Source organism: Parasteatoda tepidariorum, chromosome 6, assembly GCF_982258835.1.
Source record: "Parasteatoda tepidariorum strain Cologne lab strain chromosome 6, Ptep-v5.0, whole genome shotgun sequence".
Lineage (NCBI taxonomy): Eukaryota > Metazoa > Arthropoda > Arachnida > Araneae > Theridiidae > Parasteatoda > Parasteatoda tepidariorum.
The window spans coordinates 116,296,830-116,318,552 of NC_141760.1; the positions used below are offsets into that span (position 1 = coordinate 116,296,830).

The 21,723-nt window shown below is 32.3% G+C and overlaps 1 long non-coding RNA gene across 2 annotated transcripts in view; it reads left to right on the forward strand.

The window, feature by feature from the left end:
- The window catches only part of LOC147808323 (uncharacterized), a 68,563-nt gene extending 58,342 nt beyond the window's left edge, over positions 1–10,221 (forward strand). For both annotated transcript variants that reach the window (XR_015434862.1, XR_015434861.1), the window contains one exon: positions 2,498–10,221. This is a non-coding gene — a long non-coding RNA (uncharacterized LOC147808323). The remainder of the gene's footprint in view (positions 1–2,497) is intronic.
- The last annotated feature ends 11,502 nt before the right edge of the window (positions 10,222–21,723 follow it).

Consider the following 21,723-nt stretch of genomic DNA (forward strand, 5'->3'; position numbering starts at 1 on the left):
TATCAGTACAAGTCGTTTCTGTATTAAATTTCATTTGATTCTGATGATTCTTTCATGGTGTTGCATTTTCTACAAACAGCAGTTTATAAATTGTCAAGTAAAGAATTAAAGTAAAGGAAAATAAAGCAAAAAGTAAGTAGTTAAAGTAAAACATGAAATATAAATTGCAGCGTCAGATAAAATGTGAAACGAAAGACAATATTGTAAAGCGATATGTATAAAATTAAAATAAAGCGGAAAATGTTAAGTAAAGGGTAAAATATAAAGAGTAAAATATAAAAGTGTTGACAGTAAAATATAAAGTAATGTGTAAAGTTACAGTAAAGCGTGAAATGAAAGTATAAAAAGTGTAGCAAAATGCGTTTTAAGAAAATTCCAATATATATATATATATATATATATATATATATATATATATATATATATATATATATATATATATATATATATATATATATATATATGTATGTATATATATGTATGTATATATATGTATGTATATATGTATATATATATATATGTATATATATATATGTATATATATATATATGTATATATATATATATATATGTATATATATATATATATATATATATATATATATATATATATATATATATATATATATATATATATATATATATATATATATATATATATATATATATATATATATATATATATATATATATATATATATAATAACTCGTAACATAAATGCAACGTATACGAAATTAAATTTGCAAATTTACGTAGAAAAGAAAAGTAACGCATGTAACACGTAAGAGTGACATGTTCGAAAATTAATGAGTAAAAGTAATACATAAGTGAAGTAACTCATAAGGAAAATTAATGTAATGCAAAGGAATAGAGAAAAACGCTTAAGGAAGAGCCTCACGTAAAGAACGCTTAAAAATAGTGTGTAACCTGTAAAGTATTTAAATTAAAGCATAGAGATGAGTAGTGCGTAAAGTAAAAGCAAATTTACGTAGAAAGGGAGAAAAAAAAAGCTTGTAATATAATTAATTACACGTAAGATTAACGAAAATTAAATCATAAAGTAATTCGTTAAATTAATATAGTAAACACAAGAATTAATAGTAATCGTGTAAAATTGATGCATAAGTAAAAGCCCTTTGAAGAAACGTTTGAAAAATAGTAACTCGTTAAACATGCAAATGTGTACAAATTAAGTCTATAACGCGTAAATGGGACGCATAAAGTGAAAAAGTATCGCTTTCTTCTTCTCCTTATTGGCACGACAGCCTAAAATGGGCCTTGGCCTTCTCAACAAGCCTATGCCAAGACTATCTTCCCTTAGCCAAGGTTCTCCAGTTTACAATCCTTAAAACTTGTAGGTAGCGCTTAAGGAAAGAAACAGTAAGTGATTGAAAGAGTAAAAGCGTGAAATATAACAACGAAATAAATCATGTAAATGCAATACAAAAAAGGAAATAAATGGAATTAGTAAATTAAAGGCATAATAAGCCATAAGAATCGAAAAGCAATAAAAAAAATAAATGCATAATTTTACGCATTAGAACGCGTGAACGCGTTGAAGTAACGAATGAGAAAAGCATTAAGCAAAAGTAACGAATAATTTATAATAATGTGAAACAGTAACAAACGAAAAACGAACACACATTAAAAATAAATGACCACATAGTAAAAGTAAACGAAAAAGTAACACGTAATTTACAATAAAGCTTAAAATGAGCTCGTAGGCATTGTGAATGTAACGCATGAAAAGAAAAGTAAAAACACTACATAAAAAAAACTCGTAAAAGTAAGACATAAAAAGGCGACGCATTAAAAAACTCGTAAAAGAATAGTTAACAGTAAAATATAATGAAAATAAGGCAGAAAGAAAAGTAATACAAAAAATGAAAAATAATAACTTAGAAAAAGTAAACGCGTAAAAGTTATAACTGCACATAAAAGAATAAACGGTACAGTATAGATAAATAAAAGTAAAGAATAATAAGTAAAATATTAAGGCATAAAAAAGTAAAGCGTAAAAGTTAACCCGTAGAGTAAATTTAACGTGTGAAACGTATTAAAAAGTGAAATATGAGAAAAAACAAAGAAATGTGATGCATAGAAATAACGCTTAAATAAAAAGAAAAGCAGAAGGTAAAGTATAAAAGAAAGAGTTCAGAATTAAAAGTTGTATAAATTAAAAATTGTGTATTTTATTATTATTTTGTGATAAAATTTAAAGTTTGCCCTTCTTTAATCTAGTCTCGTATACGTATGATCTTCCAAAAAATGTATTCCTCATTGATTATTTTTTTTGTGTGAGTATCTTTTATTTTTCGTAAAGTTCGTATGAATCTCTCTGACACACTCGTTAATAAAGTTTAGATCTTTTTCAATTATAATAGAGGGAAAAAATTAGACGATGGCCCTTGACCACACACTATGGCGTTCTTGTGAGGGTTTCACTTAGAGAATATGTTATGACGAGGTAGAAATAACAGTGCACTTTTTATTGCAGGATCTAAAGACAAATAGATTAGAGCTCGTTACCAACAAGTCGCAAAACTGTTTGTTAGGCATTTTACTGTTACCATCCTCGTTATAATAGTTCCGTCTGCGTTGTTCCTGTATATGTTAGATCAACATGATGAAATTCAAGTAACTGAAAAGAGTCATGTCACCCACGTGATCTGAGTAAGGACTGAGTGACTGATGAAATAAGCAAGATCATCTTCCATGTACATTAACTACAAAACTGTAATGGCTGACAAATGTTATCTTTCTTTAACAAAAAGTTATTATTTTACAGGTTATCCTCGCGAATGTAATTAAAATGCATTGTGTGTGTGTTTTTTCCTTTAACCCTAACACATAATTTATGGTGTTAAAGCATATGACCTCAAATATTTTAATCTTGAAACTAAAATTTATATTTTAAATTGGTTATTAGTAACAAAATAACTCCTTTTTTAACTTACAGTTTTTATGAGAAGATTTAAAAGCTTAGTTTAAAACGCCGACACAAATTTTTGACTTAAAATTTCAGCCTCAATTATAAAGTCACTATTAATTAAAAAACTCGTAAAGGTAATGCATATGTAAAATAAACGTGTAAAGTAAACACATAAGAAAGTCAAAAGTTCAAAAAGTAATGGTAAATCAAACGAAAAATTACTATAAATAGGTATTAGCAACGCATTAATGCTAAGATATGCATATGAAAAATAAACGCGTAAAAATAACATATGAATAGTATAAGTAACACATAAAAATATAACAAACATATAAGTTAATCGTAAATTACTAATGCTTAAAAGCTACGTAGAAATAATAGTAAATGTTTGTAAAAACTAATATAAAATTCTAGTTTCACTACGCCATCATTTGATTAACATTATCATCATTTAATAATTTATCGATCACACTTTCATCGATTACACTTTTTTAGACAACTCTTTGTTAGATGCTCGAACATACTTTATTATTAACAGTACCCGAACCTATTTGATCGCAAATCCGCTATGATTTAATCAAAATTGTAGCCTATATTTTAAATACTTTTCTAACGTATACTCTTACGTACAGTACTTGAACTCACTATCTTTTCATTGGGAATCGAATTCACTACCATTTAATCGGTACTCGTACATAGGGCTGGTTTCATTCCTCTCTGAGAGCAGAAGCGGCCTCGTGACGTATTGCCGTACATAAATCTCGGAGATTGCAAGCAAAGATATTATGAAAACATCGCATCATTTTCTCTGTAAAAATAAGTTCGACTTTCCCTTGATATTAGCTTACAAACTACGCAATTAACGCATTATTTTCGTTCGAAAATTGTTTCTTGTCCATAATATTAAAAAAAAAATACCATTTTAGACTATTAAAAAGATATTACTAGTTGTCATAAAGGGCATTATAAATATTTGAAACAGTTCAGTTATAACTTTCATTATTAAAAAATAGTGAAGCAAATATCGACACTTTTTGAGCTACATATTGTTTGATAACAATAAGTTGGGAATCCTGATTTTAAAATATGCTGATAAAGGCAATTTGTTCATACTTAATCATTAGGAAACATCAGCCTTTAAGCGCTAATTACTGAAACAAAATAATAATTTAGGTTCATAATGACATTAGAAATTTTACAATTGTTTATAAATATTTAAATTTTAGAGAATTTTATTAAAAGGAATCTTAAATAAGAACATTAAAAAATTTGTTACGAAATTAGGAGAACTTCATTTATTAATTATTTATACTATTCCTTTAATTTTCTTGGACATAAATCCATTTTTTTTTTTTTTTTTTTTTTTTTTGCCTGCCATTCTTTTTGAAGTAACGAGTCGGTTTCTATTTAGATAGCAAATTTTTAAAAAAATTCTTAAACGTATTGCAGATTTATATTAACTACATTCCGTTTGCTACGTTGAATTCGTTCTTTACATAGTTGTTCATTTACTTTAGGGGGGAATTATATATTTTCTTTTTTTTGATTCTATTAGAATTTTTGCAAGTTGCAATCCCGCAAACTAGCATTTCGTTAATAATTTCACATTTTTAGTAATTCACTTCATAAAAACTGGTGAAAATCACTATAGAAAACAGAGAAGGTCTTAAATTGCGTCACAAAAAGGAATGCTCCAATATTAGTTAGTCCGAAAGCTCCGCTCTTGAAGTAAAAGTACAATCAATGCATCGCCGTGCCGTCACAAGAGATAATTGGAGCAGCGAGAGTTTCTTCCAAAGAATGAACTTATCTTTCTATACTTTCTTTAACCCTGACTCGAACCTACATTATTTTAATATTGGTTTCCAAACCCTCTATTATTAGTACTTTTCCTCGCCATATTATCACAGATTCTCGATCTGACTCTCAGTTGTTTGGTGCTTGAACCTATTATCACTTGAACTAAAATTGAATCTACTATTTCTATGTCAGTTCTTAAATACTCCCTTTTTTATTGGTGATCGAACTTGCAATCGTTGATTAGTCATCGTGTGAACACACTAAATTTTTCTCGCACTAAATAAATCCCACTATCGCGATAACCTTATTTTTCCAATAGTTCTCGCTAGTATCATTTGATCAACATTTAAGTTTACTATCATTTGATCTCTATCATTTCAACACGTTTTAGTTCTCGAACCCACCAACAATCATTTGATCAGCATGCGATCTTTTGAACCTATTTCTGATTCCTTTTTCCAACTTAGTTAAACTCCATATCACTATCCTTTCATTCCGTACTTGAGCTCATTTAATCAATAATCGATCCTTCTACTCTCCATCAGTACTCGGAACCAATATACCCATCGGCAATTGTTTTTACTAGCATTTGAATTTGACTCGATCTCTACTATCAATTATTACTTCTATTTTTCCATTTATTACACTAATAATCGTACCAATTTGGTTACAGCAACAAATTCCAGATTCTGCGTGATTTACTCCCAGCGGACACTTCTGTTTAGCAGTTTTTACCAAGGGTTTCAACTTGACCTAGGTTCCGCAAAATTAACATTTTTCTACGCTATAGGATGTGTCTAGTTTAACCAATTATTTCCCTTCCAAGTTAAAAATGTATTTTATGGTTTTGAAAGTTGACACCTACACCAAATAACATTTTACTGACTTCTAAGAAAAAAATTTTACTTTTGAATAATGTTTTTATTTTAAGAATGTAAAACAATGATACATTTCTATAAATAATACATTAATTGCAGGGGAAAAAATTTCCATTTTGCCGAATAAATTTACTATTTTGACCGAATCATAAATTAGCGACAGCAATTATTCTTACATATTTATAATAGGGGGACATCAAAGGCGTCTTATTGGTGATGAAGCTATAAATAACATAGTTGTCAACTTCTCCTATTTCCCCTGGATTTATCTTGAGTGTTAGCAACATTTATACTTTGATATTTTATTCAGTGTTTAATATATTTGATTTAAAATGTTTTGCTCGCCCTTATACCTTATCAATTTAACCATCTGTATAAACTATCTGACAATCAATATCGTGATAAAGAAATTTATGATAAGAGTTACGAAATTAAGTATGAGTAAAGTAGTATAAAATCTACAAATAAATAAATTAATCGAAATATCTTTTGCAATCCGAGGACCACAACATTAATTCAGGAAATCGCAAGGGCCGCGCTTGTACTAGAATAAAGAGAGATTGTGTAATAGTTCATTTTAGGTACTGAATATTTTCTGTTTTGGAACTTTTCTCTCGGAACGAATTAAACTAACAGCTGTTTCAACTATAGTGTGTTCATAGTTTGAAATATACTGTGCTGGCAAATTTACTTTATGGATGATACAAAAAACTATTACTGTACGCTAATTTGTATCTCTCTATTTCGGATGAAACTGGCTTGCTTACATTCTGAAATAAGACCGCCACAACGAGTGATTGACAAAGACAAAATTCTGAAATAGCTATCTTAAAATGTACTTAAGCCTACTTTTTTTTCCCAAAGCTATTTTCTTTAAAAAAAGTCACGTGTTATAATTTCATTTATGTTTCTTGAAAAAAGTAAGAATATGAAATCTTGTAAGTTTGCCGAATAGTCAGACAATATTTGAATAATAGTAAGAATCTGGGAGGTCGTAGAGACTTCCCATCCCGGGGCCCCTGACTATTTACACAGACAGCTTAAGGCAGCCATACTTTATACACTTTTTGAGAGTCGAAGTCTTCTATCACATTATTAAAATCAATTTCCTGCAAGATTCAATGCTCGTGATTGACTCATACTTTTTTAAGTCATACCATTTCGCTTTTTATTAATTTTATTCTGGTTGTTGTAGTTCATTTACGTCGCACTAGAGCTGCACAATAGGCTATTGACGACGGTCTGGGAAACATCCCTGAGGATGATCCGAAGACATGTTTTTACAATTTTGATCCTCTGCGCAGGGGATGGCACCCCCGCTTCGGTAGCCTGGCGACCTGCACGCGAAGTCGAGCACTATACGGTAGCACAGTTTAACGAGGACCAATACCGCTCACCCTCGGTCCTTACGCAGGCTGATCCAAGTGGTCACCCACCCGCACACTGACCGTGGCCAGTGATGCTTGACTTCGGTGATCTGCTGGGAACCGTGTCTTAACGATCAGTCCACTGTGGGACAATTTTTTTTTTTTTTTAAGGTAGCCATACTTTTTACGCGTTTTGAGAGGTGAAGCCTTCTAATTAAAATTATTACTCTCGAAAGGAAAACGTATTGTAGTAGTTGAACTTTTAAATCAGTCTATCGTATTTATGCCATTTGAGTTCGTCAGTTCAACAATAATCAAAAAATATGCGAAATAAATTTAGACTCACAATAACTTATTACGTGAAATAAAACTGATATAGGTGATACGTTTTTATTCTCACACGAATTAAGCAGCATAAAATAGGAAGAAACATAAAACATTGCTCCATTGTTGTTGACTGGCATTCAAAACTCCCCTTTCCCTTAACTGTATATCACCTTTTCTGTTCTTGTTCTACAAGAATGTATCATTCGCGATATATTATGGTCGGTGAGACGTATAGCTGAACTATTTTTTTCTTTCACTATATCATCTCTCTCACTTGCTAACCCTTTTTTTAAAAAACAAATTATTTAGGATAAGAAAATGTTATTGAGACTTTTGACTTTCCGGGGACCCTGGGTTTGGGCCCATCCATAAGAAAGGCTCTGACTAACATTTATAAAACTATATGATGAAGAAATGTCATTTTTCGCTATATTCACAAAATAATTAATGAAATTAGGTTTGTTACATATTATCAAAATAATTAATAATCTTCTGTTCGTTAATAAGCTCACAATTGCTAATTAAATTTATTCAATAAGTTCCGGACTCGGTTCAGTCGATCATTTAGGTTTCAGACTATGATTGGACCTACGAATCAGGGCTCGAAAAAACTCAAAAATTTTACCCGTCCCCGAGGACGGCTTGTCCAACAAACGTCCTCCTTTAAAACTAACCCCTAGCTTCTAAATAAATAAAAATTTAATTTTCTCTTATTTACTACAAACGTTTATATAAATTGCACAATGAATTAGTAGCTACTAGGATTGCATTATACAGTAATAAACGGAATACTAGGTTACTAATAGGAACCTAGTATTTCTTTTATAAAATAATTTCTTTCCTTTATGAAATAATTTAAATGACAAATTATCTGGAATGTCAATTTAGGTAGATTAGGCCATTTAGGTAGATGTACATAACTGCGTTTAACGCTTCTTGTTTAGGACCAGTACGTAATGTTTTTTTTTTCTTTCTTTTTTTTGTAAGTTCATTACTGAAAAGTCCCTTTCAACCGCTGCAGTACGGGAGACAGAGAAAACATCAATTCCACCCTGCGCAGTATGTTGCTGTATTTCTAGATTAGAGGGTCATTTTAGAAGTGAGGCTCTTGTAAGATAACAAAAATTGAAAATGTATCACGAACATTTACGGAAAAATGGCCGTCCGCGCGGACGTCGGATTCGAGAAATTCGTTGTCCGCGGGGAATTTTTGACCGCCGAGGAAGGGTGGTTTTTCGAGCCCTGCTACGAATATATAAATACACCTTAAGCTGTTTTTATCTCCTTCTCAAAACGTAATATAACAATCGTCATTTGTTTGTCTTGAACAACTAATACTAAAAAAATTTATAAAATGTCGACTCAACTTGAATTTGCCGACTGGATGAAATCGCGGGGGGGGGGGGGGAGGAACAAATTTAACGAAACAAATTTGTAATTTTTTTTAAATAAATTCTAAAATAAACTATAATTAAGTTCTTTAAAATTAAATATAAAGCATTTAACTAATTAAAGAATGTTTAAAATTTCTGATAAATTATCTAAATAAAGTCGCTAAGCAAAATCAATAACGCTTCATTGATATTTCCAAAAAATAGAGGTCGTTTCATTCTTTTAAAGGGATCCTTAATTCAAGGACCCCCTGTGCCCCAAACTCAAAGTCTGGGATCCTGGCCCAAGCCCTTCGGTGATAGTTGAGCATTTACATATACATGTTTAGAAATTTCACATTGCAGACCAGACTGTGTAAGGGTCAGGGAAATAGCTTTGCATCAGGAAGGTTCCGGGTTCGAATCCCGAGCAAGGCATGGATGTTGTTTCATTCTCTGTTCTATTGTGCCCCTGAAAGATTGGTCAACAAATATGCCCTGTAAATGCCTGGATTGAGGAAATGTAAGCACTGGTATGCATTAGAAATTTCGCATTTGTCAAGTAAAAATTATTCGGACTAAAAGCCAAGAATATTCCCATTTGTTTTCATATTTGGTTTATTACGAGTTGCATATTTTCGGCGATAAAATATTCTCACTTATTTTCATAATTGGTTTATTACAACTTGCATATTTTCGGTGAAAAAATATTCTCACTTATTTTGATAATTAGTTTATTACGAATTGCATGTATTTGGTTGAACACTAGAAGCACTGTATATTCTTAAAATTTAAGAAGACTATGCAGATATTATGTAAATCATTTCGATAAAGATTATTCGAGTAGACACAACATAGTTTTACTCTCTCTTTCCTGTTTTATAAACATGTCGCAACCGGCCAAAAAAAGTGATACAAATCAAAAAACAGCATTTGAGAAAAATCAACTTAATGATTACCATAAAACTTTTTCTAAAAGAGAACAATATTGAGCACACACTATCTAGAGATGAGACACCTTTTGAGCTTGATGGGACACTTCATACATATTTTTATTGACAAATCCTCAAAATTGCTGTTATTTGACTTGCGTCACTTTCCTAGCCGCGGTAAAATATATGCTTTTTAATCCTATTAATCAATGATATTATATTCCTTAACATTATAAACACTATAGCCTTGACTTAAAACATTACAGCCTTTATAATGCGATGGTTTTAAGAATTTATTTTTTGCGTATAAAAAACAAATATTACATATTTTAACATTTGTTTGACAAATCATTACTAAATCTAACAATAAGCTATGTAGCATCTACGCCACGTTCCTGAAAGCCTTTGCATCTATACATTTTATTCTCTAAATGCATTGAACTACAGATCTTGCACTCCTTATGGATCAATTATGAACCATATTAATTGTAAACTTTATTTAGATAATAGAACTTAAGACAGATATTTTATCTGTGTTTTTAAAACCTTAAAAACATTTCAATACCGCAACCCTGTTCAATTGTAATCAATTTCTTGCCATGTAAATGGATCAAAATAATTGTCTAAAAAAATATGTGACGTGTGTAAGGCAACCTTCTAAAAGGACTAAATTTAAATGAAAGTGAATCAGCTGAGCTCAAAATTTGAAATCCTCTGCTGGATGAGGAATAAAATCAATCAGGAACTCATATGTTCATATATTACTGTCAATGATCAAAGTTGGCGGTTGCTGACAATCACATAGTCGCATTGGTCAAGTCCGAAATATATACGAGATCTAGTTAAGTGCGACTGCCCGGTATGCCCTACATCAATAATTTTTAAGATTCAGTGCCTCTGTCCGTTATACATTTGCCCGTTATGCCCTACATCAATGCTTTTTAAGGTCACAAGCAACTACTTAGTTTGCATTTAACCGGTACTCCGAATGCTGATGTTTCCCCTAATCTATCCTCAGCAGATATTTAAATATCGAAAAAATATAATACAGTACAGAACCCGTTATCCGGAATTCAGAAAACCAAAAAACCGGAACGAAATTCGATAAATTTTCCAGCCATTTTTTTAAAAAAAAAAATTTTTTTTTTCCTCATAAAATTTTAGGATTTTTCTTTCTTTTTTGAAAGATGTTTACCTTACAGTCATTTTGGAAATAATCATTAGTGTATAACATTATTGTTTTTATTTCTTTTTAAGATTTTTACCAAATATTTTTTTTTGTTGGGTTTAACAATAAAAAAAAAAACGGCTTTTTGTAGCGATTCAGAAAACCGGAAAAATCAGTTATCTGGAATAGCGATGGTCCCGATCGTTCCGGATAATCGGTTCCCTACTGTAATATCAAAGAAAAAATAAATATAAAATCGGTTATAACAAATATTTCGGACATTCACCAAAGAGACTATGAGATTGCTGACATTCACCTGGTCAGGGGTGATTTTGAACCCAAGTCAAAATTCCGGAAAATTTCTTGAGTTAAAAAAAAAAACAGTTTAAATTGAAAAAAATTTAAACAAGGTTTTTTTTCTTCCTTTTTCTCAATATTTCTTAGTTCACTTAGAATATATTTAAAATTTTACACATACCTATGACCTGGTTGTTGTTAATTTACGTCGCACTAGAGCTGCACAATGGGTTATTGGCGACGGTCTGGGAAACATCCCGGAGGATGATCCGAAGATATGCCATCACAATTCTGATCCTCTGCGGAGGGGATGGCACCCCTGCTTCGGTAGCCCGACGACCTGCGCGCGAAGTCGAGCACTTTACGGTAGCACAGTTTAACGAGGATCAATACCGCACACCCTCGGTCCCTACGCAGACTGATCCAAGTGGTCACCCACCCGCACACTGACCGTAGCCAGTGATGCTTGACTTCGGTGATCTGCTGAGAACCGTGTCTTAACGATCAGTCCACTGCGGGACACCTATGACCTGGAGAAATAATTAAAATTTACAAATATGTCTTTCTTTCTTGAGTTTATGATTACAACAACTATTTACTGATAAAAAATGAATATTAATCATGAATATAAGTATCTCTCTGGCTCTCCCTTACAAACAAAAAAATAAACTGTGTTTTTAAGTTCCACCTTTGAAAATTTGATTTTCGGAAACTTCTGTGATCAACGATTTTTTGAAACATCTGGACCTTCGATCTCCGGATCACTGTTAGTGAAAATTCCGGAGCACAATCAGCCCTGCCTGGTGAATGCCGACATTCCTCTTGATTTCGGTCATTCACGGTACCACACCTGCCAGGGAAACTCGTCACCGACATTAAAGTTTACACTAAATGTTTGTATAAATGTAAGATTTAATGTAACAATTATTATTGATTATAATACATATCAACTGACAAGATTTCTGATTATTATCCTTATTCAACAGAAATGATAGCTGATTTTAGTAATTTAAAACATATTTAAAAACAAAATATTTTATTATTACTCAAACATATGTGACAATCAACACATATAAAAAAATAATCAATTATTCTTGTTAAGTGCTACAGTTGTAGCAGATTTGGCTGATTTTAAAAACATTTCATCAAACACTTGTCTTTAGCAAGGCTGAATCATTTGGGACTTGGCAATCAAAATTGCCTGCAAAGTAGACGCATTCATGCTACCCCTAAACTCAGTCTTATTTTTTTCGCACTAGACTAAAAAGTCTTTCACAGGCTGCATTACTGTGAGGAAATGTTAAAATTCCTAACATCACCCGTGATAATCTCGCATATTTTGGTTTTCCTGGAGGACCTTTCTCTTTAGAGAGTTCTGCCCACTGCTTATCAGCTCTTTCATTATTTATAGTAGATTCAGGACATTTTTCAAGCTGATAGGACAGAAACTCTGACTCGAGAGTATCAACTGCATCAAAATACGATTCATAATTTTCTTTAAGTAGCATAGTGGGATATAAGTAAATAAAATATTTCACAGATGTCTTCTCAGTTTTCTTAGACATTTCAGCATGTTCTAATAATGACAAATTATGAGGGAAATTAGCAATTATATAATCACAAGATGCACAGAAGTATTTTCTCACATGAGAGAAAAACTCTTCAGCTCTTTCTTTGTTAGAGAGTTCTTTAATGGAGTCCTTGCATTCAGAGCCAACAACTTACTCATCATCGTTTTTTTGGTTCTCAAATATGTTATACCTAACATCAAATACAGAGTTTGAACTGCTAATAACACTTACCTTTACAAATCTACTTAATAATTCAGTGAAAAAATTTGCAAGTTCACGTTTTGTTTTGTGAACCTGAGGCTCTTCATATTGAAACAATATGTTGAATTTTTCAAAAACGATAATGACATTTTTTAGAAAGAAAGCTAAAGAATGATGCAAATTAGAACTAAGGACGAGAAAAATTCTTTCATCTCTACCTAAAAATTTCTTTAAGTTCTCCTGAGAAACTTTTGTTTTTAAACCTTGCTTAAACCCATCATTTGACTTCATTTTCTGTTTAGATTTCATCTTTTTTGAACAGACTGGGACAGTATCGGAAACCTTGCGCTTAGTATTTTTTATTTTAGACCCCTCACCTTATGTTTGAACATCTTCATTTGTCTGTTGCTTCTGTAATTTTGGTATTACATACGCCGAGATTTTTGGTGAGAAATCTGTAGTTACTTTGCTCTCAGAACACACTTCTTTGAAATATAAGAGAAGACTTCTCCATTGTTCAAGTAAGCGAGTGATACATTTACCAAGGGATAACCATCTTGTCGCACAATGTTTTAGAATTTTTTTTACCACCTTCTTTGTCAAACATTTGAATTTTTTTAAATTCTAATTTTCGTTTCCCACTTCTAAGAAAATAATAATAAATATCTATAAGTAGGTCATCAAATAAAATGGGCAAAGTCTTTGCTCCTTTTTCACCCCCCAGGTTGATCAGATGACAAAGGCAGCCAAAAGCTAACAGATTAGAATGATTTTCCATGAGATATGCACCAACTCCTTTGTTTTTCCTCATCATATTCCTGGCATTATCACAGGAAAACGATAAACAATTTTCCCATGGTATGCTGTGTTCAGAAAAAAAGGCACAAATTAGATTGGCAATATTTTGACCTGTACTCGAATCATTTAAAACTGGCAAAGATATAAGAGTGCAGCTCAATAACTCCAACACGTCATCGAAAAATGTGACCACAATTGGATACATTTGATTGTCCAACGAGTCATTGCTCCCATTTGTCGCTATGTTAAACACATTAGTCTTCAGCTTTTTCATAATTTGCTCGGAAGTGTTATTTGCAATTTCTAGAACCAAATAACTAGTTTTCGTTCTCCCGCATGAGTATTTTTTTTACCTCCGAAGAATTTGGAAACATCGCACAAAACAACTTTGATGCATGGTCTGCAGCAGCTAACGGAATATTGTGTTTAAGGAGAAATCCTGTGAACAATAGTTCGCTTCTAATTGATTGTAGATCAATAGTGGACGACACAAAATCGGAAATTTTTGCAGACTTTTTCATATTTGTATACGCAGTAGCATGCTTGTCTGTTTTCCCGTGTGAAATGATATCACACTTTCCGCCATGTGCTATACTAATGTCTATATTGCAAGCAATACATAACGCGTACGATGTCCCCTTTCTTGATTTTTTCATGAAATCAAATTCTTCACTATAATTGTCGCGAAAACACTGACTTCGCCGAATTTTTGACATTTTTTCAAATTACCACGTGAAAAAACATAGTGATAACGCGACTTGATCGCTTTATAGAGTAAAAGAAAAAATTAAGCTATGATGAAAAATCGAAATATTTTGACCCAAAATCGTATTATCGGAACAAGGCATAAAAATCGGAACCGTTCCGATAAAATCTGTACACTTGGCAGCTATGGGAGATAGAGACATCTGAGCACTCTAACCAAGTCTAAGTATATTTAGAGATAATAATTAAAAATTCTAAGCACTTCTTACACAACTCACGAGCTATAAATTAAATGGTTGTGCTGTACAACTCCTTTTCTGACGATCTTTCATCTCTGAATGAGAACTTTTGAGATCGAAAGCTTGGGATTTTTAATTTTAATACCAGAGTGTGTCTAGGACTCAGTCTCCTAGAGCAGGGATGGCGAACCAATGGCACGCTACACAATATTCTGGGCACGCAACCGATCACAAATTTCACTATGAAGCATATTAAAAAATTTTCTTAAAATTCACAAAAACAAATAAAAAAAATTAACAATTAATGCCAATAAAAAACAATTAATAACCATAAAAAACAAGCTAACAATAAATAACGAGCAAAAAAAAAATAATAGTCCTGCTTACACTAACATCTTACAACCTAATAATATAAGTTATTTGTCATCTAATCTGCAACAACAAATGTCACACTGATGTTACTTTAAGTTGAATTACGCGTAAAACTGAGACATTGCAAAATGTGTTTTTTTCATAGTAAATAAAGAGTTTTGAGTATTTAGTGTTATTATTTTTCCAACAATCACTCAAGTCAAAATTATTTGACGGCACGTCTATGACCTCATTAAACAATTTTTTGAAAAATGGCATGTTGGTGCATAAAAGTTCGCCACCCCTGTCCTAGAGCAAATAGCTAGTATTTACCATGTATGTTATTAACTTCCGGTCATGACCCCCCCCCCACACGTCATACATAATACGTAACAGTTAAACGAGTAATTAAAAGGAAACACATCACCCAATAATTTTTTAGTTGTGTTTTATTGAGATGCCGAGTTTTGATACTACTCCATGGTAATTTTTTATTTTAAATGTCTATATGACGTGTATTCTCGTTATACGCACTTGACCGGTTGAAAAAAAACTACTATATTCACAACATATTTGCCAGTTTTCCGTGGCTCACCTCTGAATCTTTTCAAGAACTCACATATTTCTAATATCATTGAAAATAATAAGGTCTGTTATCCTTTCTCGTAAAATTCAAGTATTTCTTTTATGGCAAATAGATAATAATTGAAGATAAATAGCATCCATCCGATCGCTCCTTATAAGGAAATGTTCTCCAGTCGAGATAGGAAGATGTTATGTCAGGCAAAGGGTGGCCCACTGTTGAGGTGTCACTTTTGTTGAGAACTTTTTCAATGTACTGTAGGATTAGATGATCATCCCACTGACTCCTGGGTGGATTCGAGGATGTTGGAGTTTCAATCCCAGGTTTTCCAATTCTGTCATCATCACTTCCTAGTTATAACCTTCGTGGCGGACGTCGTGTTCAACAAAATCTGCTCCAAGGATTTCTTCGGGTGGTGCCAGACGAATTGGTACAAAATAATCGATTCCCTACAAACAAATATCATTAATAAAAAATTGTAACAAATCTAAGCAAAAAAAAAAAAAGAATAACAATATAACAGCGAATTTTTTTTCTCTGCAAGGATAATTTCCAAAGTGGTAGTAAAGGGGCAATCAAATCGCAATTAACAAAAATATTTTTATATTATGCTAAAGCTCACCATAATTAATAATTAAATTATTATGAGAAATTAAATATTAATGAAAGGAAATGCAATCACTTTATTATTTTTTGGTACATTACTGCACTTATTATATTTTATAATCTTTAATGTTTTTTCCTTATTATAACCGTCGTTGAACTGCCGACCCAATTTCGTGGGTTTACGCCAACTAATGTTCAACTCTGTAGCCTTGTAATTTTAAACTCCATCCGAAAGACAAGGGAACTTCTGGATCAAGTAGTGAGAGAAATTTGTCTTCATGGAGGACTTTTTAATAGAACTTACCCGCATTTGCGTTACATGGATAAGAAAACCACCAAAACCTGTTATGGTTAGCCAGAAGGCAAGGGGACTCTAACTCATAATCAGTCTACCACTGAGGATATTTTACGTCAGCACTGTGGTCGGTGCAAGCCGGATGCGGAATTCGTATCGACCAGCATCACTGGAATTCGAACCCGGGTCACCTCATTCGAACGCGAACTCTCTATCCTCTGACCCATCACAGCTCTGGCTACTAATATGTAATTTCATTGAATTTTTCATGTTGCTCAACTTACTTTTAATATAAGATACAATTACATACAATTACAGTCTTTAAAGAAATTTGTACACCTTACATTTCAAAATGTTTCTAACAATTATTAAATAAAATACAAAACAATTACAGAGTTGACACTCTAATCTGAAAAAAACAATTCTCTGTGTTTTCCCTGTAGATATTATACACAATATATTAAGATGAAACACACAATCGCTTTACTCTTGTGTTAGCTGTATTGTACTATACTAAATTTAATTACCTGAGAAACTTAGAGAAAAAAGGTACAGCTGAACATATTTAAAACAAATAATGCTAGAGCAAATTAAATAGTTTAGTATAGCTGAAATATCATCCTTAAATATGACATAGATTGAGCTCCGAGTGGTCACCATTTTTAAAAAAACGAAAATAAGAAACAAAATTTCCTGTATTTTCTCAGTTTGTAAAGTTAGTTAATTAAGTATTATTGGCGCAAAAGCAATTTTTGGCCATACCGCACTTACAACTTGTTTTATAAGAAACATTCTGCTATAAGTTAAAGCTAAATTGATTTGTAAAAACCAATGTCCCTTAGATAATTAAAAATGTTATTGTGTGGTTTATCTCTAATTAATAAAGTCAATGTTGGATTAAAGAAACCAAAGTGGCGTTGTCTATGTGTTTTAAATTCGTTACACTTGGTTAAAATATATTTAGTGAGCTATTCTCTACAATGAGAACATTCGGGTGCAGTTTCGTTCCCAATCATTTTGCCAGTGTAAATACTGTTCATTGTCAATTGCATTTTTGATATCTGTATAGATAAGGGAGTTGTTTGTTATATTGTTTGTTGACTTAGCCACTTTATCTGCTGCTTCATTACCCGAAATGCCTGCATGGCCTGGCATCCAACAAAAACTTATGGCATATTCTTTTAGGAGTAAATTGCTGTATAGGTTTAAAATATTATTTATAATAGAATGTGTATTCAGTTCTTTATTTTGTAAGGCAACTATGACACTTTTTGAATCTGAATATATTATCCATTTTTTCAACCTTTGAGAAGAAATAAATTGAAGAGCCAGATAAACGGCATGGCATTCAGATGTAAATATGGAGCATTTTGAATGTAATTTTTCAGATATTGTGGAGATAAGGGTAACAACAGCGCTTGCAACTTGGTCAAGGCCTTTAGAGCCATCTGTAAAAATGAAATTAAAATCACTATATTGTTCTCCGTGTGAATTAAAAAGCTGTAAGTAAATGTCAGCAGCAGTTTGTGCTTTTGTCAGATTGTTAAAAATATCAATAGTTGGGAGAGAAATGACGTCCCAAGGAGGTCTTAATTCGCTCGCAGGTAAAATATTAAAGTCTTCTAGGTTTAGGTCAGATAAAATCTTTCTTACTCTCAAACCAAAAGTCGGTATTGCAGAGGGTCTGTTACTAAATAATCTTTAATAAAACGGAGTTGTAACATTTGAAAACATGGAATGTATATGATGGCTTTTGATATGAAAATAGTATCTCAATGTTAACTCATTGCGTCGTTCAGCAAGAGTTGGTTCATGATATAAAACATTTAAACTTTTTATGGGTGATGTGCGAAATGCTCCTGTTGCTACACGTATGCCGGAATTATGGATGGTGTCAAGATATTTAAGAACAGATTTTCTAACTGATCCGTAGACAACGCAACCATAGTCGAGTTTAGATCGAATGATACACCCATAAATTTTGAGCATGGCATCCGTATCTGCACCCCAAGAGGTGTTTGTCAAAACTTTAAGTAAATTTAATTTCAAGTCCACAAGTTTTTCTTAAGTGCTTAATATGAGATGCAAAAGTGAGTTTAGAGTCTAAGATCAAACCAAGAAATTTTGTTTCGCTTAAAACGGGAATGCGGAAGTTTTTGAGATACAGTTCAGGATCGGGGTGGAGCTCGTCGTCGACAGAAGTGTATACTCGTTGTTTTAGTTGTAAAAAAAGTAAAACCATTTAACTCAGTCCATTGGGATAATTTATTAATAGCGAGCTGCAATTGTCTTTTGATAGTGTGCATATGAGATGCTTTACAGGAGATCCGCGGATCATCAACGAATAACCTGCCGTCTACTGTAGATGGTAATATGGTTAAAATATCGTTTATTTTTATAAGAAATAAGGTTACACTAATGACACTACCTTGAGGAACACCTTCCTCTTGATTAAAAGTTTCAGATAAAGTGTTATTCATTCTAACTTGAAATGTCCTGTCTGTTCAAAAGTTTTGAATAAAATAAAACATATTTCCATTAATGTCATAATTTAAAAGGTCTCTTAAAATGCCGTATCTCCACGTTCGATCATATGCTTTCTCAATATCAAAAAATATCGTCACAAGATGTTGCCTTTTTAAAAACGCTTCACGTATATCAATCTCTAAAAGCATTAGATTGTCAATAGTTGAATTACACTTGCGAAATCCGCTTTGTCTCTTAGATAAAATACAACGAGATTCCAATAAATATATTAACCTTGAGTTTATTATTCTCTCAGCGATTGGTCGGTACTTAGTAGAATGTATAGGGTCTTTACCTGGTTTAGGAATGGCAACTATATATGATTTTCTCCATATTGATGGGAATTGTCTATTCAGCCAAACTCTATTAAACAGTTTTAAAATTATTTCCAAATGGGTATCAGAGAGGTGCTTAAGCATACTATTGTGAATTTTGTCAGGCCCTGGAGATGTTTCTTTACATTTATTAACATAAAGAACATAAGATTTTAATTCAGTTATTGTCAGAGGAGAATTGTAATTATTATGAGGTTCAACAGAGGGTCTAAGTATTTTTTTTTTCAGTTTGAGTTTTGTATTTTTGGAAAGTTTGAGAATAATTTTCTGTACTAGAGGCTCGGGAAAAGTTTTCGGCTAAGGTATTTGCTATTTTTTAAATTTCTGTTATTTTATTTCCATTTACTTCAAGATGCATAATAAGTAAAGGGTTGTAATGACCAGATATTTTTTTTATTTTAGCCCAAATTTCTTTTGCTTTTTTATTGTTATTTATGGTACTTATATATTTAATCCAAGATTCTCTTTGGCTTTGTCTTCTAGTTTTCCTAGCGAGTGCACATGATTTTTTAAACAGAAATAAATTTTCAACAGTTGAGTATCGACGGAATATTCTCCAGACTCGTCTTTGTGCTTTATGAGTTTGTCTGCATTCTTCGTTCTACCATGGTTTTGCATATTTAGGTAAATTAGTTGAAGTACGTGGAATGGAATTTTCAGATCCGTTTATAAGAGAGCTTGTAATATGTTGCGCAGCTTCTTTAATATTACCGTTACCAACAATTTCTTCATTGAATGTTAGTGACTCTTGAAAAAGTGACCAATTTGCTAAATGTGTTAGCAGTCTAGGGAAATGCACTGTACTAGTATTCCCAGGTTTTAAAATATTGATGATTAGAGGAAAATGGTCGCTATGATAAAGGTCATTCCAAACAAAAAATTGCAACAGGGTATAAATACGTGGTGAACACAGTGTCAAATCAATGGAATGGAATGTACGAGATGGAAAGTGGAAATGTGTTTTTTCATCCGTATTTAGTAAACAAAGTTGGTGGTCGTCTATTAACGTATCAATTTGATTCCCACGAGAATTTGTAGTATCACTGCCCCAAGTTGTGCTATGCCCATTTAGATCACCTGTGATTATAAACGGTTCTGGTAATTCTGCTATTAGGTTGTTAAGATCTGATTGCGATATTGATTGATTTGGTGGAAGGTACAGACTGCATATTGTGATGAGTTTTGATTGAAATGTAACTTGTGCTGCTACTGCTTGAAAGGTAGTTGTCAAGGGAACAGGCAAAAATGGATAACTTTTTGAAATCAAGAGGGATACACCTCCGCATGCCTTATTTCCATTAAAAAAGTCGTTTCTTAGGTGCGAATACTTTTGTATATTGGCTTTGTGGTTAAGTTTCAAAATTTTTTCCTGAAGTGAGAAACAAACGGGATTATGTTTTTCGATGATATTAAACCCACAATAAAACCCACATAAAACCCACGACAATTCCACAATATAAGTCTATCGGCCATTTTTATTTTTAATGTTTTCTGGAGTTTCCATACCTTTTTCTATTTGCATTTGAGAGTTTTGAGAAGCATCTGAGCAATTCTCGCCGTCTGTAATCATTGTATTTGATGAAAGCTGATCCGGTTTTTATTAAAACGATTTTGTCTGCTTTTAGATATATATTTCGGTTTACATACCAATGGGGATTGAGTTAATTTTTTGTGAAGAACATTGACCATTTGTGGGGTTATTTTCAAGTATTGACTGTTTTTACTAGTGTTTTGAGATAATAACTGATCAGAATTTGATGGGATTGAGATTTTGGATTGCAGAGAAGGTTATGCAGATTTTGATTTTAACACATTGGATGTCTGAGAAGGAGCTGTTGTCAGAGCTTTTGGACATTTGGGTGATACTGTGCGTTTTGTATTGCGAAGTTCAGATTCACTATTGTCAGTCTGTATACCTATGGATTTAGTTGCTTTTGGAGTTTTAACCACTGAAGCATATGAAACATTAAGTCTAGGTTGTGAGCTTAAAACTTTGCTCTTGGCCTCAAAATATGACAAGTTTTGCATTACTTTTATATTTAGTATTTGTTTTTCCTGTTTCCATCTAGGGCATTGACGAGAATTTGTAGAGTGAGATTCGGGACAGTTAGTACATTTTTCTGGCTGATTACAGGTTTTGAAAGTGTGACCGGTTTCAATGCAGCGAGAACAAGTCTCTTTTCCTCTGCAGTTGTTCGTAGAATGGCCGATTTTTGACATTTGAAGCATCGGAGAGGATTGGGAATGTATGGGCAAACTTTACATTCTCAGTACCCTGTTTTAATATCATCAGGTAGTATAGAAGTGTTGAATGTTAAGATTATGTGTTGAGTGGTAACTATTTCTGGACCTTTTTTTTATGGTTATGTGCCGTGCATCTATAACTCCTTGACTGGAGAGACCTTCAATTATTTCAGAAATTGGGAGTGATTGTAACGTCTT